This window comes from Balaenoptera ricei, chromosome 17 (genome assembly GCF_028023285.1).
Source record: "Balaenoptera ricei isolate mBalRic1 chromosome 17, mBalRic1.hap2, whole genome shotgun sequence".
In the NCBI taxonomy this organism is placed as follows: domain Eukaryota; kingdom Metazoa; phylum Chordata; class Mammalia; order Artiodactyla; family Balaenopteridae; genus Balaenoptera; species Balaenoptera ricei.
The window spans coordinates 75,391,185-75,416,332 of NC_082655.1; the positions used below are offsets into that span (position 1 = coordinate 75,391,185).

At 39.1% G+C, this 25,148-nt stretch overlaps 1 protein-coding gene across 2 annotated transcripts in view; it reads left to right on the plus strand.

The window, feature by feature from the left end:
• Window positions 1-8,288, plus strand: part of CA8 (carbonic anhydrase 8) — a 91,123-nt gene extending 82,835 nt beyond the window's left edge. For both annotated transcript variants that reach the window (XM_059902050.1, XM_059902049.1), the window contains one exon: window positions 7,105-8,288. The gene's annotated coding sequence lies outside the window, so the exon portion shown is untranslated. The remainder of the gene's footprint in view (window positions 1-7,104) is intronic.
• The last annotated feature ends 16,860 nt before the right edge of the window (window positions 8,289-25,148 follow it).

The window sequence follows — 25,148 nt, forward strand, 5'->3', positions numbered from 1 at the left end:
CCACCCCTGTTTTCATTTTTGGTATCACATTGCTAATAGTCTCCCTAAGGGTTAACGCTAATTTATACTTGCACCATGGATTGAAGGTGTTTTTGCCCTTTTTAAAATCAGTCACTCTGTATACTTTCCACCTCTTTCTCATCTCCTTTTTACTCCTCACTTTCTTGAAATGTGTTCATCTCCGTTGACCTATTGAAATTTCTGTGGCAAGAGTAACCCCTTTGATTTCTCTAAATATGACACATATTCATGGCAGAAAATTCAAACAGTACAGAACAAAATGAAGCAACAAGGATCTCTCAGACACTTCTCTCAGCGACAGTCACCATGAACACTGGGGTGAACGTGGAGGTCCCCCCATCCTCAGTGGGGGATGGCTTAGGTTCCATTCTGACTCCACGGGTAGTTAGTTGTATGACCTTGACAAAGTTCCTAATATCTCTAAGTCTCTTTTTTCATCACTTAAAAGAAGGCCATAGTAGTACCTACCTCATAGGGTGGTTGTGAAGATACAGTGAAGTAATGCAATTAAAGTGCTTACCATGTTTTTGGTCCACAGTGTTAAGTATTTAATTAATGTTACCTTTATCATTATTTTTGTTCTTTTGATCTCTCATTTTGCATATCTCTCATAAGCGCATCTAGACATATAATGTTCCTCATGGGATTATATTATGCAGGATATTTTTCTATCTGCTTGTTTGATATATCTTTTCATGTCATTCAATAGATACATGTGTACATTTTAATGATTGTACATAAGTTGCCTTTAATTATGTACTAAAATTTATCGAGTGTTCCTCTATTATTGTACATTTTAGGTCATTTTCAGTACTTTGCTATAATCAACAGTACTGTGGTTAACATATGCATTTATTTCCTTAAAAACTTCTTAGTAGTGAGATTACTGGGTCAGAGCGTTTTAATTGTAATACTGTATATGTGCAAATTGCTCTAAGAGTTGTATCCCTTTATGTTTCCACTGACCATGTGTCCAACTACACATTTTTCTTCACCTTCACTGACATTGAGTATTTTCAAATTTCTTATTCTTGCCAATCTGATTAAAAATGATTCTGTTACATTATATTAAGTCTTTCTTTGAATACTTGGTTTTATCCTTGAATTTCCTGTTCTGTTCCATTAATCTGTCTGTTCATGAGCAGCAACCATTGTGTTTGTGACATTGGTGTATATTTCGGTGTTTGGTAGGACAAGATCCCTTACTAGTCTCTTCTGCAGAGTTTTCTTATTTCCATGTGTTTAATTCTTCCAGATAAGCGATAGGATCATTTTACCAGAAGGATTGAAATAAAGAATAAAAGAGAGGGTGAGAAAAAGAGAATGAAAGAAAGAGAAAAAGGAAGAAAAAGAATCTTGCTAGAATTTTTGATTTGGATTGCATTGAATACATAGAGTAATTTAAGGAGAATTGATATCTTTATAATGTTGAATCTTTCTATCAAGGAACAATGCATAGGTCTATGCTTATTAAAGTTTTTTTTAATGTTCTTTAGATGTTGTATAGTTCTCTCCTCTGGCTGAATCTGCTATAAGATGTGCATTTGGACTCTGGAGTCAGCCTCGGGTGTGGCTTGATTGGGAATATAGCACTTTCACCTCCTGCTCCATGGTTTGGGCAAATTATTGATATTCTTTCAGCCTCAGTTTCCTCATCTGTGAAATAGGGATACTAAGAGTCATACCTCCTAGTATACCTCCACCTAGAGGTGTTGTGAGGATTAAACAAAATATGGTAAAATGCATAGCATGGTGCTTCGCAGGGGGCTAGCATTCAATAAATGTGAGCTATTACTGTTATTATTGTTTTTGTATTCATTATCAATTTTGATTAGTGTCATTTTTCACTACATTTTTATATTGGTTAATATTTATTCACTGAAAAAATAATTGCTTGGATTTGTCCTTGGCTTTCTTATTAACCTTTCATATAGTTTCCAATGACATTTTAGTTGATTGTTTGTATTTTCTAAATAGACCCTGGTCACATCTGTAAATAATGACAATTTCATCTTCTCCTTTCTAATTTTACTAGTTCTTATTTTATTGCACCCTCTAGAACTCCCAGAATAATGTTAAATAATTAACAGTGATATCTGGTGGTTTCCCTTTCTTATTTCGGATATGCCTGGATTTTGATTTCCAAATCCTGTGTTATCTTTCCCACCCTGTGTCCTTTCAATCTTCAAAAGCAGTTGACACTCTTGACCTTCTCCTTTCTCTTTCTCCTTTTTCTGTTTATTTTCCTTCCTTCTGACCTGATACTGGTATTAGTGGGTGTGTTGAAAAAGAAGGTGCCTATCTTGCCCTTGCTTGTAATGGAAGGACATTTATTTTTAACCTTCTGTTCAGTGTATGGCAGTATTCTAGGGACTGTGTGCAAATATACACATTATCAGCATAGACTCCCCTGAGGAGGTTATAGCCTGGTGTTGGGAGCGAATCAGGTAACCCAGCTAACTCCAAATCCAAGCAGCATGAGAAAAAACTGCCCCGAGAGCATTAGGAAAGAGTTCTTACGTCTAGCATCTCGCTATTTCTTAAAAGACTCTTCTTTTGGAGATTTTACACTGAATTATCTTACTTAAAGAGGGACGTGGCAGTGGGTTATCAATTAGCTGAGCCAAAGTCACTGGAACTGAGGTCAGCCCTGTGACCTGCAGCAGCCTTTGTGAAGGACACGTGGGTACATGTGCTTTTTTTATTTTTGATAGCTTTGTAGGAAATTCTCCAATGGTGATTTGATTTGCGCTCATCCCCGGGGGTCTCTTCACAGAAGATCATTTAAGGTTCAGAAATAGTCACATGAAAGATGGCATCTGTTATAATTATATTGAAATAGCTTTTGATTTAGAAGACTTCTTAGGATTATGGCCTTACTTCAAGGTCTCATTATGAACAATGATCACTGGATAATAGAACATTTCCTTTTATAGTTAAGCTTTCTTATTATTTATATATAGATAAATGGGTATTTGGGAGGAGGTCCCAAAGGGGAGAAAGTCAGCCTGATTACCTTTGTGTATTCCGAGTGTCATTTCTTTATCCAAATAATAGGAAATCTGGAGAGAGAGCAGAGAAATTTTGGGAGAGGACCAGCAACAAAATCATTCAAAACACTTTTTCAGAACTCAGGGACATAAATTTACAAATTGAAAAGACCCACTGAATTTCCAGGGCAGTAGATCAAAATGCACCCACACCAAGGCACTATCATCGTGAAATTTCTGAACATGGAGGGAGAAGTTACAGGGAGGAAAAAACAAGTCAGACTCAAAGAACCTGGAGTTTAAATATCAGACTTCTCAACAGCAATACTGGAAGCTAAAAGCCAGGGAAGAATGACCTTCAGAATTCTGAGAGAAAGTTGCAGCCCACCTACAATTCCTCACCCAAACTTTCAATAGTCATGTTCAGATATCAAGGTCATTAAAAATTTATTTCCCAGGAAGCTACTGGAAGATGTGCTTCACCAAAATGGCATAAACCAAGAAAACAGATGTGGGATCCAGGAAACAGGAGAGCCGACAAAGGAGAAAGGCAAAGGAGATTCCCAGAATGATGGTGAAGTGAGGTAGCCAGCATAGAGGGTGTGAGTCCAGATGTGAGCAGTTGAGAAGGTTCTAGAAGAGCTTCCTCCAGGAAGACGAAGTTGATAGACTGCATAATGTGTCTTAACTTCTTGAGAGGAGAGTCAGACAACTGTAGGTAGTTTTGGATTGAGGATGTAGGTGGAAAAAACTCAAGATAGTTATTCACTCCAGAGAAAACAAGTTGTGCAAGAAAGGAAAATTAATGATATATTAATACATGTAGTTCAGTTCTGAATAATATTTACATCATCACAATGATAGAAATCAAATATTGATCCAAATTATTATATAACTGTATTGGGAGGGTGGAGTGAAGGGAAGGGTTTACAGTGTGTGAGTGGGGTGTGTGTGTGTGTGTGTAGAGAGGTAGGGGCTGATAGGAGGAAAGAGGATCAAATGACATTCTCCATAGGGAAAGTTGACAGACAATGCTAAAACAGAAAACTGAAAAGGAGTAGTAATACAATCATACCGATTAGCTCTATAGTATTAATAAAATAATCAGCTCAAAGAGTTGAGGAGGAGCAAAGTGGTGGCATATGGGACGGGAAACGGATAGTTTTTGTAACACACCCTTTAGAACTACTTAACTTTTTCAACTATGTGCATGTGTAATACTGATACAAATAAAAACATTAATAAAAATGTTAAAAATTTAACTTTTTATACAAGTAAAAATGTTAAATAAAAATGTTAAATAAATGACAGGAGCAATTGCTACTGTCATTTTGTTATACTTTTTAATGTATGTATGCACACATGTGTGGGCACACACGCACATACACAGACATACATATGTGCATTTTCTTGGAGTGTTTGCTTTGAACCAGATGTTGTGTTGGGCCTTGGGAACACAGTGCAGATGAGATCAAGTATGATTCCATCCCATGAAAAATTTCTCTGAAATGCTGAAAAGTAAATGTCAAACACATGCTATAGAAAATAATAGGCCATACTGTAGTTCAGTTTTCAGTTAGTGAGATGTCTGTAAAATCAAAGAAATAGTCACCAGTCACTCAGTTATGTGCCCGGGAGGCACTGTTGTCACATTATATCTGTTGTCATATTCCATTCTCACACAAACCCTACAAAGTAGGCATTGCCATCTGGGGCTCAGAAGGGGCAAATAGATTGCCTAATATCTTCCAGCCAGTTGGTGGCAGAGCTGGGATTTGAACTTGAGTTTTTCTGATTCCACATCCACACCCCAGAGTGTGATCAGTTGAACTCAGGGACATAAATTTTTTTTGTAATTTTTCCAGCTAATCTGGTATCATGCAGTGAACGAGATCAAGCATCCATCTCTGGGGGGGGGGTAGCTAATAGATCATCCTCAGAGTGCCTTGGCTTTGGGAGGTGACATTTTCTTTGTTTGAACAATGTAAAGGTGAAAAATTCAATAAGCATAGGGCATTATCTTTAGTTTCCCTGTGAGGGAGATTTTAACAGAGTGAGCATCTAAATTCACCAGCAGAGTCCACACTCAGTTGAATTAGAATTCATTCTACATTTATTGAGAATCCTGTAAATCAAGCCATTAGAGCTTTAAAATGAACAAGACACCTGAGAGCTTGTGCACCTGTTGCACTGTGGTTGTATGTTCAATGTTAAAATGCTTTGGGTAAAACCTGACCTCGTGTCATTAGAGTGACTGCATATTTACTTACCTATCTTTTGTCTAATTGATGTTTTAGACCATGGTAGCTTAATTTTTAGAGTAGTTGGATATATTATTAAAGCGTAATTGAATTACTTTCATAAACTTGGAATCTCTGCCTCTAGACCAACCTTTCCCAAATGTGTTCTGCAGAGCATTGGTCCATCAAGATGTTTGTTAAATCAAGAGGTGACTGTCCCATACATTTGGAGAATCCTGAATATAATATTTTTCTTTTGCAGATTTACAGTGCACATTAGCATGTTAGAGACTGACATGGTTTTGTATGAAAGAATCATATTTTACTCTATGTAATCAGAGTTTCCACAGTATTTTTTGAATACAGATTCATTTTTTCCACCCAACTTCTAGAGTTATGTGGAACACATTTTAGGAAATGGGGGACTCCAGTTATTTTCCTTTTGCAAAAAATTCATCCATGCTGACCTTTAGGCTCCTTTTAAAAAGCTCTAAAATGCTGAGGCTTTACAATTTGGATCATCAGTCAGTTTTATGTCAGTCACTTTGATTTATAAATGTGTTGGGTTATAGTTGTCAAATGCATACACAAACAGTGTCCTACTTTACCTTTGAAATCACTTCTATGAGGCATAATCTTAAAGATTTGGTCATGACTCACTATCTTATTTGAAATTTTAGTTTGGAAATATATACCCCAGCATTATTAATGTTTTCTAATAAATTGTTCCAGAAATTATATGTATTTATGTGAACATATGCATACATGTGTGGACATGTATATGTATAAATGTACAAGCATATCCACCCACATACCATGTATGAACAATTTTAAAGTATTCCATTGTATCATAATATATTTTTTATTTTCTTCACATCTTTATTGGAGTATAAATGCTTTACAATGTTGTGTTCGTTTCTACTGTACAACAGAATCAGCTATATGTATACACATATCCCTGCATCCCCTCCCTCTTGAGCCTCCCTCCCACCCTCCCTATCCCATCCCTCTAGGTTGTCACAAAGCACCGAGCTGATCTCCCTGTGCTATGTATCATAATTTATTAAGGAAGGAAATTATTTAGCTTTTTCTAGTTTTTTTTTTTGCTTTAGTGAATATCCTTATACATAAAATCTTTGTATGATTAGGTGGTTATATCTCTATGATAAGTTCCAAGAAGTAGAATTCTGGGTGAAAAGTATATGCGCTCTAAATTTTAATAGATATTTGTTGTCCAAAAGATTGGACTTGTTTATTTTTAGCAATTGTATTAAAGTGTGTTCCCCCAGTCCCGTCTCTGGCAACACGAGTAGATGTATTGAACTGAAATCTTAGCTGATGTTGTTTTCTAAATGGGAAGACTATTAGTTCTCTCAAAATGTACGTTTCATGTGTTGTTCTATATTTATTATTTCCTGATTTATTTAATAGAAATGTCACATTATTTGGGGACTAGGAAGCAGTGGTCTTTGTGCTCAAACAGTTACCATCTGCAGTTATTACACAGGAAATTAATGACAGTAACTAAAAGCTTTATTTTTATTTATTATTATGCATGACGTGTCAATTTTTTGTTTAGAAAACAGTTCAAGCGTTCGTTTATTTATTTGGTTGAAAATACATGTCTCTATGAAATTTTGCATTAATAGATTCTGCCAGAGAAATAAAATTATGCTAGACTTTGTGGAAAAATTGCAGAGATGACAAACTTGAGCACGAAGATATTTTTGAAATTTCCACATTTTCTTATGAAACGTCTCGTTTTTGCTGTCTCGTTGGACTGTAGAAAGACTTTCCAGTCTGCCTTGGAGGAGTGTCAGTAACATAATCGATTCCTTCTTTTTGCCTTAAAGGAGGAAGACAATGGTCCTATAGTGCCCTTGGGTGAGAAACGGAAACTTTGAGCTGCAGCTTCGGTTTATCCTCAAAGCCTGCGTTGTTTGTCTTCATCTAATCGAGCTTTGATGGACATCTGTGACAGTTGCCTGTACACGTGCTCTAATGAAATATTAGAAATGGCTGTAAATTCAAAAGAAACCCCATATTACGTATCCGTATCACTGCTGCTAGTATTCATATTTAGCACATACTGTTCATTGCTTATGTGTAGAAGAAATGAAACTAGTTTTCAGAGTTATTAATATGAATATATATCATGTATTAATACTGAGACAGGAAAAATACATTTCCAGCGTTCACAGTCCTTCATTTCCTGTCTCCAACAGAAAATCCACTCATTCAGAAAATAATGTAATTCTTGATAATAAAATGAGAGTTTTGATCAAGAACAGCATACAGCTCCAAAATGGAATGTGAAGGATTAGTAAAAAACATATCTCATGTTACTTTGCAACCCTCATACCACGGTTAATGTCAGGGTGATTTGTTATAAAACATGATTTGGGAGTTAATGTAAGAACATAATACTCACTTTATATATTACTTTCTTAGTTAAAGGATTTAATTGAATATACGAATCTAATCATACTTATTTGACATATTAGAAGCTGAGGTTTCTAGGAATTTGAGAAAGGTATAAGAAATAAATAGGCTAAAGAGAAAGTGGATACTTTATTTTATAGCTTTATTTTCCATGATAGAAACATAAATTTAATAGTATCCTATAATAATTTAGTGTTGTACATTTTATAGGACTTTAAAATATTTTATTGAGATCTTTGTTTTGAAGGTGAATCATATACTTATTTTAATTAATTTTAAGTGCTACTGGCAAATTTAAGCATATGCTTAGATGCAGTTAGATGTGATAGAATGAGATAATTTATGTAAAGCAGTAGAGTGCCTGGCACAAAGCAAGTACTTAATAATGTTATTAGTTGTTGTTAGAATTGTTGTAAAACTAATGACTTCAATAACATAGACTCAATTTTGAGGGATTTTGTGATGCAGAATATCTAAGTTAGAAATAGAAAATAATACAGATGGAATAATTATGTGTTGAGAGATTTTAGATGTGTTGGATAAAGGTTGTAATAATGAAAAGCATTAAATGCAAATAAAAAAATCATACCAAGTATCCCTGAAAACAGAAGCTAAGAAGGTTCACGGTGGAGCCTTGGGCAGGGAGAGAAAGGACCAGAGCTGCCCCAGAGAGAGGAAGCGGAGGCGGATGAAGGGTCAGCATCTAACAAAGCCCTGGACCACATGAGGGCGGCATCAGGCAGAGCCTCTGAGAGGCAAAGGCAGTCCCGGGTTTCTCCCTTCTTTAGTTTCTTGTATATAAAAATGAAGAAATGGCAAAGCATGGCTACAAAAACTTGACATATTTAAATACATATCTTATAGACTAAAACTGATACCACGTACTTGCGAGACGTTGGCTGCAGGTGTGGCCTCATTTGCAGTTAACATCAAAAGACAAAATCAAAACCCTCTCATGAGTGAGAGGCCAACAGGGCTGCTGGCACTCCTCTGGTAGACCCTGCGTTCAGGCCCTGGGGCTAAACAGTACATGGGCACCCAGTGTCACTGATCCTGATGTGGTTGGTACTGAGCAGCTGGGGACCATTCTTGGACTTAACTTCTGATGCTTCCTGCAGTCTCCAATCACTTGTCCCTGAAAAATACAAAATAAGCATAGCAACAAAAACTAATTCAAACGACTTTCAGGGTAATAGCTTGTTGCCCATATTTCCCCTCCAAAATATCTTTTTTAATTGAAGGAATCAAATGTATTTACTGGATATTTTCTGATTCAAAAGACTGAAATGAACTACTTGCTTCAGCTTGTGTTGTTCATTGGTGAGATTGTGTGGAAGCTTATATTCTTTAATGTGGGAAACCCCTTCATTCCACCATTAGGTACCTCAGACTCAGATTAGGAATGCTGGTTGTAGTGATGCTTTTGTGGGAATGAAGTTGAAAGAGTAATTTGTCAATAACAAAAGTGTAAATGACTGGTCAGAAATCTATCTAGTTTTGATGGTGGCATGGGAAAGAAAAGTATGGGATGGACCTGGAAATTGGGGAAGAAGCCTCCCAAAGCAGAAGTGTGTGTATGGGGTAGTTAACTAGGGATAAGGGACAAATTTCACAGATCTTGAAATTTAATTTAGGGTGGATTTTGTTTACCTGAAAAAATGGCAAACTGAGGGTTTTCTTCTCATATGGTTTACACATATATAAGCACCTCTTATTCAAGTTAATTAATGTAGCTGATAGTATGTAATGTAATATTGATCTCAGAAAGTTTGTCAGTTAAGGTAATTTGAGTCATTTTGTTGGTCAGTCTAGCTGAAAGACTTGCTGATTTTGTTGATCCTTGATCCTTTCAAAGAACCAACATTTGATTCTGTTGGTTTTCTCTACTGTGTTTTTATATAATCTTTATTATTTCCTTCCTTCTACTTGGTTTGGGTTTATTTTGTGCTTTTTCCATTATCTTAAGATGGAAGTTTATGTATTGGTTTGAGATCTTTTTAATAAAGGCATTTATAGTTTTAAAATTTCCTCTAAGCATTGCTTTAGCTGCATCCTATAAGTTTTGTTTGTTATGTTTTTGTTTTCTTTCATCTCAAAGTATTTTCTAATTTGCCTTGTGATTTCTTCTTTGACCCAATGGTTTTCTAGGAGTGTGTTGCTTAATTTCTACATATTTATGAATTCCCAAATTTCTGAAATTTAGTTATAATTTTCATTGTAACACACTTTGTGTGATTTGAATTCCTTTAAACTTATTGAGGCATGTTTTATGGCCTAGATATGGTTTATTCTGGAGAATGTTCCATGTGTATTTAAGAAGAATGTGTATTCTGCTGTTGTTGGTGTTATGTTCTATGTCTATTAGGTCTAGTTGATCTTCTGCATATTTCTATCTATCATTGAAAACAGGATATTGAAGTCTCCAGCGATTATTGTTGAATTACTTATTTCTTGCTCCAGTTCTGTCAGTTTTTTTTTTTTCATGTACCTTGGGACTCTGTTGTTAGGTATATATACGTTTATCATTTTTATATCTTTCTGATGGAGTTATCCTTTTATCATTATAAAATGTCTCTCTTTATCTCCAGCAACATTTTTGTTTTATAATAGACTTTCTAAGACATTAGTATAACACTCCAGCTTTCTTATGGCTGCTGTTTGCGTGATATGTGTTTTTCCATCATTTTACTTTCAACCTATTTGATCTTTAAATCTAAAGTGTGTCTCCTGTAGACAGCTTAAAGTTGGATCTTGTTTTTCCATCTAGCTTGACAATCTCTGCCTTTTGATTGGATTGTTTAACCCATTTATATTTAATGTTATTGTCGATATATTTAGGTTTATGTCTGCCATTCTACTTTTTGTTTTCTACCTGTCTCATGTCTTTTTTTGTTTGTTTCTCTGTCCCTCCTTCATTACTCTCTTTTGCATTAAGTGACTATTTTCCAGTGTACTATTTCTTTTTTTTTTCTTTTATTATTCTCCAGTGTACTATTTCAATTGCTCTAATGATTTTTTAAAACTTTCTTTGGAGTTTATTTTCTTAGTGGTTGCTCTAGGGCTTACCATATATTGATACATGTTAATTTATTAGAATCTACTTCAGATTTATGTTAACGTGATTACAGTTGGTGTTCTTTGTTCTTGTCAATTGCCTCTTGCCCTAGGCAAAATCTTTGAGTCACAGCTCAGGAGCTATGGGTAGGGACAGTGGTTTGCTTTTTGTGGAGTGACATTCCTGCTTTGCAGACAGGGTTCTGGATAGGGGCAGAAGCCTCTGGTTTTTGTGGCTTGCCTCTCCCAGACTGAAACTTCCACCCTATGAATAAGCCAGGGTGAAGGTGATCAAGGTCCTAATATTCTCAGCCTGCTGCACCTGGTGTAGAACCTCTGTTCTGTGAGTGGGGGCTGGGTGGAAGAAGGGGGCTTATGAGCTCTTGGAATTTAGCTTCTGTAAACCTTTTATGTATCCCTTGGTTGGGATTTGAGGGAAGAGGGAGCCCCATCTTCCTGGCCTTACCCACTTAGAATGGATAGTTAATCATGCTAAACTGGAGTGAGTGTGTTTATGGCTCAAATTCTAAATAATCTTATTGAGATTTAGGAGATTTTTCTTGAATACATTTTTTCTCCCTTTGCTGTATGTCCTTGGGAAAATTTCCAGACACTTTAAATTTCTTCTTCTTCTTCTTTTTATTCTATCAGGTATGGTAGCTGCACTGGGAAGCAGATCTGTGGAGCTTCTCACCTGTTCATTCTGGGTGTAATGCTCTGTCATCTAAGATGGCACATTACTCAAAATGTCAGGCTATCAGATTCTTTTTGGAATTTTCACTTGAGTAAGCATATTTTTCAAAATTGTGTGTCAAATGTCATCATTGTGATTAAGGGTAGACTCATGCTTTTGGATAACTTAAAGTTTCTTAAAATGAAAATGAAGTTGACATAACAATGATAGTAGTTAACTTATTGAGTTAATTACTCTGAAACTTCTCCATTTTATTTTTCTATTTTATTAATTAAAAACAATTAGTATATGCTGATTAATGATTTTCAAGTCTGACCTCTACAGACTGAGCCTCAAGATGGCATGTGCATGAATAGACACCCAATAAACCTCATTTTCCTTAGAATCTATTCACTTCTATTAGAATATATTAATATAGCAAATATTGATATGATAAAAAGCAACCTATATTTTATTTAATACAGAATATTATTTGGGTCATAGTATAGAGTATTATATAAAAGATGAGGCCTTATACACCGATGATGTAATGCAGTTCCTAAAGATAAGCTCACAGAAACCTTTGTTCCTTTTTTTCTATGTTCCCTTCCTTTGTTTAGAGGTATTTCCTGTGCTACTTCTGTGTGAAACTCTTAACTGACACTCAGGTAGTGAGGTGGTGACACGTGACCCTTCAGACCAGTGTTTTTTTTTTTTTAAGAAAGATAAAAACAACATAGAAGAAAGGCTTTTAATGGAAACTTTGTGTTGTGTCAGACTTAGATTACATTTTAATAAAGTATACTAGAAGTTTTATACTTCAGGTTGTACAGGAATCCCTGCTTGGAAATGACACTATTGAGTTTTGAGAAACTTTTCAATTTCTGAAACTTCAGTGAATCTGCATAAACGACTGACTTGTAACACTTCTACACCTCCACCACCCAATGGGACACTGTAGTTTAGTGAGTCAATAAAATTTAAGAAATTTCTTAGAGCTGCTCCAGAGACCTAGATATGCTTGTTTTACTCCCTTTTGGGCCTGATTCATTTCCAGAATAACTCTACTGCACACTTCCTTTGATAAACTTTAATTGCTTTCAAATTACATTGGAATTTAGTCAACCTCAATAGGAATTTTCCTGTGAAATTATATTAGAATCTGGCCCAACGGGATTTTTTTTAAAAAAATGCATAGTAAACTCTATACATTGCATGAAAAACATTTTATCTTTTATAACATAAAGATGCTTCTTTATGGCATGAAAGAAATCTACAGTGTTCTTACAGCACAAGACTGGGATGAAAATTGACTCCTTGAAATTTCAGTCATATTAAATAAATTTCCTAACAAATGCTGCTTTCAGCAAATCTCATTTGAATAAAATAACCTTAAAACAAAAAAAATCTTTATACTTAACATGATTTCTTTCCCCCTCTTTTTTTCTGCTCAGAAATTATCTTCAAATGACATAAGTCCAAATATTCAAGAAATATGTTTGGGGCCCTATTAAAAAATTCAGATGCACGTCTAATGAAGTCGTTTATGAGGATTTTGCCTTTGCTCTTAGGCTCAGTAGTTACAATGGTCAAGCTCAGCCTTCATACCTAACCAGAAACTTGAAGCGGTTTAGGAAGAACTGGGACCAGCTAAGAAAAACCTACAGTTCCACAGATCTTTATTTTCTAAGTCCACAGAAAAGAAATGTGAATACAGTTCTTCTGGTGGGGAAATTGGTTTTCCCAGGAAGAGGAATTAATGCTTCTAGAGCACCAGGGAGGTGATTTTCTCATTTATGTAAGTGTGAGAAATGTCCTAAGTGGTACTCTGTTACGCGAGACAAGTACAGGTGAGCAGTTAACTCCAAGGAACTGTGCATCTCACAGAGGCCAGGGCCATTATTACTGCTAGTCCTTGCACGAAACTATGTATTTGAAAACATTTTATGGACATTGATTACACCTATTATTTCTCAATGAAGTTCCGACCCTTGGGCTCCAGCCTCGCGAGTCTCTGTTCTCAACACCCCACTCCCTCCCCATCGCGAAGACTAGAGGGTCCATCGTTGCTAACTTCTACATCTTTGGCAAGAGAACACATATTTTCACTACTATCCTTGGAGGCCTTTTCTTATTTCTGGATTACTGACAATTGGTCTGTATTGTTTTTTATCATCTCATGCATTTGTATTAAATATATTTGAATCATCATAATCTCTCTATTGTGGGAACTGGCTCAAAGGAGGCAGACAACATTTAAGCCAGAAGAAGTTTTTTTTTTTTTCTTTCTTTCTCAATCAATCACCTTTTAAAAACTGGTCACATAGGATGATGTAATTGATTTCTGGGGTTTCTTAATTCTGTCCTCTGATTTAGCTGAGGGTAAACTTTCTTTTTTTGTCCAGAAAGAAAAATGTGTCAAGTATATGTGTGGTCAAACCTATGCATCTGCTGAAGAATTATTTTTATTTTGAACTGTTTTAGAATATTTCCAACTTTCCCCAACAGTATTAATTTCCACCACCTCCCTGGGAAGCCGGAAGATGGGTAGCAGTAGCTCCTGCAGGTGAACTGTGGCCAGAGAACAGCTCAGCCAGTGGAGACAAACGGTGCTTCCCAGGAGAATGCGGTATGTGAGTAGAGAATGTACCTGGGGTGGGTGCACACATGAAAGAAGCCGTGAAGACTTCCCAAAAGGAGCAGAGAATTTCAATGAAGCCAGACCCGCTGTAGAGTAGTAGCTGTAGCTGATACAGGTCAATACCTTAGATGAATCAAAGTGGTATTCGTAACGCTGTTCTCTGGGCAAAGTTCTGTGACTGACTGCAGGTTATGTGCTCACATCCTGTCATGCGATCAGATGGGCGGGGGTGATAGCGGTTCAAGGCACAGACAGAAACATTTAAACATTGACTTAAATGTTGGATCTGAGTCCTGCTGGAGATGTGTGACCTTGGTCCGTATACTTAACCTCATTGGCCTCAGTTTCTTTGTCTTTATTCTTACTACTTAAATCTTGGTGTACTTAATCTCATTGGGCCTCAGTTTCTTTGTCTTTATTCTTACTACTTAAATCTTGGTGTACTTAATCTCATTGGGCCTCAGTTTCTTTGTCTTTATTTAAGATTTACTACTTAAATCTTGAGATGTCTGTTTATATTATTTTAGCACTCATCGCATTATCTGGATAAGGGTTTCCTATTATTACTCTATCACTTATAGGCTCTTTGCACCACAGTGGCCAAGAGGCCCGGGCTGTTGGAGCAGGGCGGCCCAATACGGTCATCTTGCTTCTCTTTTTTCTCACTCACTTTCCCCCTTTTTCAAGGACAGTCATTCCTGCGCCCATTGGCTCCACCAAGGGCCCTCTGTACAGCCATGGGCTTCTCTCTGCAGCATATGCCTCTATTAGTACGTGCTCAGGTACCAAGAGAGGAACATCACTTTCTGAGGCAGAATCTCCCGAGATGCTTCACAGCCATTTTTTCTTCCTCCATACTAGGCCTCCAGAGTAGCTGTATTCCTTAGGAAGGATCAACCTCAAATAGGCACCTGAATGTCAAAATACTTGAAGGAAGATGATGAAATAACTTGTGAAGGGTGAGTGAAGCCATACTCTGAAATGAGGAGCAAATATGTGATTGCCATGTGTAATTTTGCAGGCTCTGTCTGTTGATGCAGACAAATAATTGAAGAAGTTACTCTGCCTGCCTCTTCAATAGTTAGGTAGAGACAGTCTCCCAAGGGTGCAACTTCCTAGGGCTTCAGAGTGGCTGAGGGACCCCCTCTGAGAGATGCGAAGGTAGGCAGCTAGACACCCATTGCTTGGGGGAAGGGCACAGAGGGACATTTTGACCTTGACAAAGGTCCTCTGGAAAAGGAGAGCTCTGGGGTGGAGGTGAAGCTGTTTGCATAAGGAGTTAGCGTCCTTCTGGGAGGGAGGGAGCTGAGGGTCTTAAGTGACTTTTAAAATTTGGGAGACCCATGGGAGTTCACTGCTTGGGAAGGGCAGCAAAGCGATGCACCACACGGGGACGGGCAGGCCGACCTGGTGCCATCTGACCAGTGCTGAGCCTAAGGGTTGTGGGTTCGTACTGGTTCCAGCATTGTGGAATCTTGTCAGCCTCACAGTTGACCCTCACAGCTTTGGATAACACTGCTGAACGTGGGTGCCCCTCAGGGCCATGGGAGCAATAACGCTGGGACCACTGGACTGGCTTCCTTTGAAAGACAACACTGGATGCTTGGACAGCTCCGGAGAGAGAGAACCCCCCAGGACGGGGCTTAGACTTCCTACTGAGAAGGACGTGTGGAGAAACAAGCCCCATCTAAAAAAATAAGAGCTGTATGGCCATTTTTGATACCCAAGCTGGTAAGGGAAGTCATATCCATTATTTACACACAACACACTATAAAGAACATCTGGTGGATTTGATGCAAATCTATAGCTCCTCCTCACTAAGAAGCGTTATTAGCCCTTAAGGAAAGGGGAACGAATGTGGTTCTCTCTGGATCTTTTCCTCATGTTGCAGATTGTTCTCTTCCAAGCCGACTACCTTTTTCCTCATTATTATTATTTTTCCTCAGCACTGATAATTCTTAGTTTTTTGCTTATGTACTTGCTCCAAGTGCAGTCTTGAAGTCCTGAGTTTTTTCCGGCAGATTCCTTCAGAAGCTTTCCTTTCCTCTGTGATGTTCTGTGAGGTGATGGCTCACCTGAGGCCACAACTCTGCCTTTGTCCCTTCAGCTGAGTCCGTGTCCTCTAGAGCAGCTTCCTTCTCTCTGGTGATAACAGCGTCCTCCACTGTGTAATGGTACATGTCACGCTTGAAACTGAGCAGGACCCTGTGGGGCCTTACCAGGTACAAAAGCCCCTCTGTGACCCCTGTTTCTTGTTTGTAGGAAGAAAGGCTTTAGTCTCCTTGGCCTTCTGAGTTCCAAAGAGCAGACTCAAGCAGTTACTAATTAGGGAAGTGAGGGGATGCAGAAACAAAGGAAGAGCAGTTAAGCAAGAAAAGTAATAATAGCTTAGATTACAGGTCAGTGATAAAACAGAGACCTAGTTCCTCCTCAAGGGATATACCTAATAATCTGATGCATATCTTTGAGCTGTTCTGCAGAAACTAAGATTCTCCCCCCACCCCACCCCCTTGGAGGGCAGTGATTACATGCTGGCCACAAGCACTTAGACCCCAGACTAGTTGGAACCAGAAGGTAAAGGATTAAGTTTCCTGAAACATCACCCTGTTACCTCACCACCAACCAATCAGAAGAAAGTCCACGAGCTGCAACCCTCATCCCAAATGTTGCCTTTAAAAACCTTTCCCTGAAAGACGTCAGGGAGTTCTGAGCTGCCTGTTCTCCTTGCTTGGGGCCCTGCAATAAATGCTGTAGTTTCTTGCGTCAGTGGATTGGCTTTGCTGTGTGGTGGGTGAGCAGACCCAAGCTCAGTCTGCTAACACACTCGTCCCCAATCCGGTTGGAAAAAGTCACTTTCTGCTTGGAATCTGAGTGGAATAACCTTCCACATTCCCTCATAACACACCAGACTTCTTATGCAGTAGTGTGAAATCTGAGTTTCATGGGGCGTTATTTTTTAATCAGTTAACTCCCAGGTTTGTGTGTGCTAGATTATGATTAGGTTAAGAATTCCCAGGTTTTCTTATCTTGAGTAGAAAGAGAATATTTAGTTGCCAAGAGCCACTTAGATAAGAAAAAGGTGAAAACACCGTGAAGGTAAGTGGAATTGCTGGAGACTGAAGGACTTCCGGTGTTCACTAACGATCGACACTCATTGCTTCTGCTTCCTATGGAGAGTCGGCATTTAGACCTTGCCTGTGGTCTGTCTATTGCCCACATTAAGGAGGCATCTCTGAGGGCCAGATGGGTGAGTGAAAGTAAGCTCCTCAATTTCCCATCTCCACTGATAAATCCGACTTTGTCATAATGACAGAGCATCCAAAGCAAACAAATGCAATGCGTGGACACTTCGCTTCATCCTGGTGTGTGCAAAGATGGTCATTTGATTCGTATGAATCATAAGCTGCGGAATTTGATCTAGTTCTAGTACATTAAAATCGTAATAGTTTTGTCTTAACTGGCTTTTAGTCGAGACTCTAAAAAAGTCAGCAATTACTGAATTATTGAATCGCAAAGGTAGGCAATGGGCAGGGCTTTTCTCAGCAGCACACTGACTACGGAAATTAAGTGACCAGGAGGCTTGAGGACCCCTGGGACTAAAACTCATTCCTCACACATTGGACAAGTCCCTTCTTAGACAGGATGTCGGTTTGCGGGAGGTGATCCGTGTATAAGTATGAGTTAATAGTAGTCCCTTTAATTCTATTCCCCACATTCCTCATTAATCCCACCCTGTTGGATCACTGCTTTATTTTGTTCCTTTATAAATTTATATCACAAAACCTCGATTTATGGTATCACCATTGATAAGTTTTTTCAATATACGCAGTCCATTTATTTTCACGCCCACTTAGGACCAGTGAAATCTATGTAGCAACATATTATTAATTGCCTTCCAACTTCCATCCATCAGAAATATTTAACAAATGTCCCCACCCATTACTATAAAACTATTCCTGAAGCAAAGTGCTTTCAGAGATGCATCTAATTGATGCATTGTCTTTTTTTGGAGACGTACAGATTTCTAGAAAGCAGTCCACTGACAGGGGTCTCTAAGTGATGGGGGAGAGTGTTGTTACTCACTGAGATGCCTCCTGGGATGATGGCCTGGCTCACTTTGAAGCAGAAAATAGAATAAAATGAGGTTTATGTGCTGTTGGGGTCAGAAAAGCCCATTACGATGATTTTGCTTAATGCTTGTCATCTAGTCTGTAGTTGTCTTTAATACAGTGCCTGTCCTGATGCAGATTTTTTGTTTTGGGGAGTGGGTATCTATATCCACAAATGCAGGGGCTGCTGGACACTTGGAAGGGTACATGGAGGATGGCTGTGGATGGCGCGGGAAACTGGGCAAAGTCAAGGGCAGTAATTAAGCTCCTCCCTCTGACTTGCTTCTTTTCTTCCTCTTCTATTGCTGTAAATTAAACATGGTTGCTAACGTCTGACATTTCTCCCTTGACAGCGAGGGGGACAGGATACAAGTCTGTCATTTGTTTATTCAGCAGGCGCTTATTGATTTCTTCCTGTGTGTCAGTTACTGTGCTGGTGCAAAGAAAACTCAATCCTTGCCCAGAACACACCTAATTATAATTCAGAGCATCTTCTAAAAGCCATATGAGTGGCATAAATTATATGTTCAAAAAAGAAAAAAAGAGTATTCTGAGGTGAACAGGGCGTATTCATGGAGAAGGTGTCATAGGACTTAAAAGTTGGAGAAGCAGGTGAGAAGAAGGGGTCCACGTATGCAGACCAGCAGGAGAAAAGGTGTGAGGAGAGTGAAGCAGGAGGCCTTAGACAGAGCTGGTGCAGGAAGCATTTTAGCTGAATTAAAATATATACAAGAGAGTGGAGAGATGTTATGATAAAAGGCAGGGTGAAGGAACCAGACTGAGGACTTTGAGAGCTAGATGATGAAATCAGACCTTTATTTATAGGCGATAACGGATCCATCATGCAAGTTAATTATGGAGCACTTGAGTAGCAGGCACTGGAATAGACCCCGGGAAGATTGGAGGATAAAGGACGCACAATCACATCCCTCAACTAGAGGCAGCAGCAAGGCCCAGAAGAGTTTTGAGCACGAGATTGATGTCTTCTGGAGATTAGCTCCACGTGTTATTCATGGTGGACTGGAATGAGGTAAAACTGGGGGTTGGCAAGCCTGTCACCCAGAGGTGTAGGCTGGTGGGGGGAAGATCGGGGCCAAGAAGCAAAACGGAGAAGCAGATGAGGCAGGACAGGTACCTGCTCTACCTGCTGGCTTGAGAGCTGTTGTCTGAGGCTGCGTCCTTTCCCGCATCACAAGCTCTTCTCTTCATCCAACGAATAGACGAGTCCAGATGTGAGTGAGCTACTGCCCCTCAGTTTACTATTTGGGGAGAGTCATTTGTAAGTTTTCTACATGACTCCCCAGCTCCAAGAAGTATAAACTAGCTCTCTCTCTTTTTAAATGTCTTGCTTGTAAATTGTCCCTAAAAAAACTATTGTGCTCATGTCTGATCCTTGCAGGTAGCATTGAAGCACCTTGAAGGTAAGGACTCTTTGACAGGTTCCCACAGCTTATCTTTCTCCCCTACACCCTTGTCGCCTGACAGATTTCCCAGTGAGACAAAAGATTCTGAACTTATTACCAGACACAAACATCAGTAACAACTACGAATTTTCTTATCTTTTCGGAAATGTAAAATATACCTCTGTGTGTGTGTGTATTTTCCCCTATCTTTTCTCAGCTCTCATTGCTAAACCCATGATTTCGTGGTAAAAATAGCTGTAACCTGGAAAACAACTAGAAACTTCTTGGTTTTTAATATTCTCCTAAAGGCAGAGCATCTTTTTCTTTCCAACTTGCTGTGACAACACAGTTGTTGGGGGTCAGACACTCAGGATGGGTGCTTCTTGATAAAAAATAACGGACACGTGGTTGTCCTAGCAGCTTCTGACCTTGTTTCTATTTTCTACGTGTTCTCTAAGAGGATGCCTGGGTCAGGTGTGACACACCCAGGGCTTTCAGCTCTTTTTCAGTGTCCTGGACCCCTGCCAGTCTCCATTTTCTCCAGGTCCACGAGGCATAAGACAAATCTACAAGGACTTTGGAGCTGGGCATCTACAAGGCAAAGTTGAGGAGCTGGATGGTCCTCTGCCAGTGCATAGAGAGTTGGGGGTACCAGTTGGTTGGGCAGGTCCCCAGTCTGAGCAGGATTCCAGCTCAGTAGACTCAGAGCAGCCCTGGGAGAACTGGTAAACCCACCCAGGGCTCTGGCCCGGCCCATTCTTCACCTTGTCAGTGTCACCATCTTCTAACCTCTTTTTTGTTTGTTTGCAAACAGCCCTCCTTTTGAATATTGATATTCCTTTAGAAGTTGATTTATTCTACCTGCTTTATGCCACACGAGTGCTTTTTCATTTGGTGTAAGCTGGTGCTCTTTCTCCTTTCGATGGGGATTTGTCTTCAAAATTAATTTCAGTCATTTCTTCTTCTCTTCGTATCTTTATCAACTCACAAACATTTCTTGGAAAGACCAGTTTATATGATTTATTGGATCTTTAGAAAACCATTACTATCTCTTCTATTCCATAATTATTTTACTTAAAAGTTTATAAAGTTATACTTTTTTCTTTTTTTTATTATTTCCTCTCTCTCTGTATATATATATATTTATTTTTTATTGGCATATAGTTGCTTTATTCAGACATGAACATAACAAAAAAAAGTGTCCTTCTGTTTATGTAGTAAGTACAGGATAAAAAACACCAGGATTTGTTTGTTGTGTCCACATATTTCAGTGGGTTTTCTTCAGCCTTTGCAACTACAAAAGCAATACAGTTACTTTACTTGAAACCTACCAGAGAAAAGGAGAGCTGTCAGCTCTAAGTAGTTTTTCAATTAGTTTAGTCTTTCTTTCTCCACTGGTAACAAGTGTGTTGCCCGGAAGCCTTCTCCCGTAGTGCCGGGGTGATGAAGCATACCTGGCACGTGGCATTGCTTGCAGTGACATCTTCTTCTGCACAAGCGTTCTGAAATCACTGTGGATGGATAGATAACCTGTCTTAAAAGGACAGCCTACTGTGATTGTAATCCTGGTACTGCAACAGTAGGCATAGCTGCCTAAGACAAAAAGCCTTTTTCCAGCTTTGTGTGAATCATCGCTCAAGCATTTAAAACACAGAGTCTGCTCTTCCAGTGCAAAGCACTCTCGTTAATGTTAATGAAAGTCACACATTTTCCCTCAAAGACAGAAAGGATGCCTCAATCTTTCCCCAGGAATCCTAGATTATAAAGAAAGAGTATCTGTAACTGCTTTTTTTATTTTTTGTCGTGGAGCAGAATGGAATAATAGAGCTTAGGCAGAAGCTGGCAACATTTAAAATCAAGCTCTCCGTTTGTTGACACTAGAAAAATACCTCAGTGTTGGAGCATAAATGCAAATGTCTCCCGCCGTGTTTGATACTTTTCAGGTTTCTCACTCTCTTTTTCACTTTGAAGGGAAAAGAAAAATCATTTTGGTTTTTAAAAGATCAAAAAGATTTTTAAAAACATTTAACAGACACTAGCTACTCATTTCCCCATTAATTCAAATCAAGCGTTCTTATTGATAGAATCTGAGAAAAAGAGAGGAGATAAAACACAATAGATGAAAGACACCGATAAAAATAGTGGCAGCATAATGGTCCTGTTCTTCAGCTCTTAAGGGAGCATATACTATCATTCTTCTTAAGCTAAACTACCTCTGATATTGGAGGGCTGAGCACACTGAATATGCCTCATTTTCAAAGTATTAGCAAGATCAATTAGCAAATCCGCACAACCAAGAGGAGTAAAAAGCATTCAGCAATAGAGCAGTATCGTGTAGCACTGTTCTAAGAATTACCTTTTTTAAAAAAAAATTTATTTATTTATATTTATTTTTGGCTGTGTTGGGTCTTCGTTTCTGTGCGAGGGCTTTCTCTAGTTGCGGCGAGCGGGGGCCACTCTTCATCGCAGTGCGTGGGCCTCTCACTGTCGCGGCCTCTCTTGTTGCGGAGCACAAGCTCCAGATGCGCAGGCTCAGTAGTTGTGGCTCACGGGCCTAGTTGCTCCGTGGCATGTGGGATCTTCCCAGACCAGGGCTCGAACCCATGTCCCCTGCATTGGCAGGCAGATTCTCAACTGCTGCGCCACCAGGGAAGCCCAGAATTACCATTTTATGTTTCAGTTTTCTATGTCAATCCACATGGTGAATCCTATCCACTTTGAGAATTTAGGAGTAGTTCAGTATTTTGCTCAAAAAATAAGAGGCTGCCCATTTAGTGGAAAGGGCATGGGTTTGGGGCTTAGAACACAGACTCACGTTTACTTAGTAAATACGTGCTGTGCGCTCCAATGCTCATCCTCGTAGGGCTGTGGAATTTTGTGTACGGGACTTCGTTTTTCTGAGCTTGTGGAAATCTGTCGCATCTTGTCTGCTCAGCAGTTTTCTTTCAGGAACTACCACTTTTCTACCTAAGAAGGTTGCCAAGATCTTACGTCCTCTGTCAAGTGACTCAGACGGGACAGTCTGAAACACTCAACCCTAATGGCCACCATGATTAGCTTGGGGTGGACCCATGGCCCGAACTGAGCCAATCTGAGAATTTTACTGGAGCTTCCTGGACGGCGGAGTGAGTGAGCTGCTCTCCAGGATCACAAGTTATAAGGCTGGTGTTAACTTTGTTTCCAGATGGGAGCTTATCTGTGAATGAATTTCAACCCCCAGAGGAGGAGGCCTACGGAGCTGTAGAGAGTCCGCACAGCAGAGCTCTGATAACGTGTTTTGAGCCACTGCATCTAAACTCACCTGGCTCCAGTTCTGGACGTTTCAGTTGCATGTAATTAAGGGGGTTCCATGTGATCCTCCCCACAGTGTGCCACTCTGGCATGTGGATTATTCTGAGCTGAAGACAATCAAGGCCCAAGAGACTCAGAAAGAGCTTTTTACCTCCCCCTTAACTGCCTAAAAGAATTTCGATAGAGGGCCTGGTCTAAGAAGAGAACCATCACCAGAGATAACTACAGAGAGTGTGGGCGAGGTGTGGTGAGCTGGGAGGGGCCGGCAGGGCCTGTGTCCCATTGTGTGTATATGGCATGTGTGTCCCATTCTGTGTCTCTGTGTCCCATCGTCTCTGCCTGGCTCGGCAGACATTTGTTTACCAGACACGTGCTCTTTCCACCGTCCTGTGAATTGTCTCCCTCCCCTTTGAAGTTCCAGGCCCCCATCCCCTCCTCCTTAGCTCAGGATGGCAGATAAGCCTCAATAGCCTGACTGCCTTTGACCCTTTCATGTCTATGTGAGCCTCCCATACATAGGAAATTACATTTATTTTTCTCCTGTTAATCTGTTTCAGTTCAATTTAATTATTAGATCAGCCAAAATAACCTGGAAGGGTAGAGGAAAAGTTTTCAATATTTTTTTTTCCTTTTACCTTTTTCTGTTGCATTTTGTTTAGACTGGTTCGAGTCCTGACAAGGACATTTTGGTTCTTCATTGGTAAAACTGGAATAATAATGCTTTTTCCTAAAAGGTTTGTTGTGATGTCTGAATGAGTGAAAGGGAAATACACAGGTTACCTGCAGGATGCACTCACCACGGGGAGGGACTTGGAAGGTTAGGACCCCAGTAACCTTTTTTGAAAAAATATTTTTTGGTTGAAATATAGTTGATTTACAATGTTGTGTTAGTTTCAGGTGTACAGCAAAGTGATTCAATTATACATATACATATATCCATTCTTTTTCAGATTCTTTTCCCATATAGATTATTACAGACTATTGAGCAGAGTTCTCTGTGCTATACAGCTTGTTGATTATCTATTTTATATATAGTAGTGTGCATATATTAATCCCAATCTCCTAGTGTATCCCTCCCCCCTGCCCCAGCTATCCCCTTTGGTAACCATAAGTTTGTTTTCCATATCCGTGAGTCTATTCTATTTTGCAAATAAGTTCATTCATATCATTTTTTTAGATTCCACAAATAAGTGATTCTTTGTCTTCTGCCCTAAGGTATCATTATTCCAAGCAAATTATGTTTTGACTAACAGGAAAGGAATAAAACCTCCACAACCACTAGTATCCGTTCATTCAACAAATATCTGTGAGTGCCTCTGTGTATCAGGCACTGTTCTGGATGCTGGGGTTAAAGCGGTAGGGATGAGGTGAATCAGCTTCTGCTCCTGCGACGCTTCATTTCAATATAGATGCAGGACTGTGCACAGAAATGTGCTCCGAATGGGATTCGGGTCAGCACTTGGGTCCTGGAAATATGACTGAGAATTCCAGTTTTATCGCTCAGCTCTCATGTTCCTAACCTACTCTTGGAGCATATGAGGAGGTTAAGCCCCAGGTTATTTGATTCCTTTCTTCAGTTACTTACATGTACTTCCGGTCCAGATCTGCCCTGATTTTCTGTTGATGAAAATTGGCAAAATGGGAAGACAGATTTGCAGATGGTCTCAGGGTCCATGAACGAGGCACCAGTGATGCAGAGGCAGTAAGACAGCTCTGAAGTTTGCTCATTTGGCAGTGCGCAGCCCACTGCCTCATCACAAGTACTAGGAGTATTTGCTCAGCCTCATACTATGAGGAGGGATCTTGCTTAGAATAATGAAAAATAACACTTTACCCGTATAAGGCATCGACTGTTTTAAATGCATCTAAAGTTCAAATTTTCACTTTTGGGCTTGTGTTGAGCTAGGCTTTCACTGTGTTTTAATCATTCTAGCCTTGTGAACAAATTGCAGTGTGCAAAAAGCAATGTGGGGCGTCCAGTGAAAGGAGTGCAAGCTTTGGAATCAAATGGATTAATGTGAGTCCTGGCTCTGCCACTTAGCATTTGCACTTACCTATTTTCCAAATATGTAAAGATAATCTTGAATTAGTAACTAAATAAACCTTATTTAGAAATATTACCTAATTCAAAATGACTTTTTGTAATGATTTATTTTTTTCAATCAGTGGATTATAAATGCACGAATAATATCAGATATGACATATTGGATTTTTTTTAACTTCAAGAGGAGATCTCAAAAGTTATCAATATTTAAAAAATATTTGTCCCTGTTTGTTTTGTTCT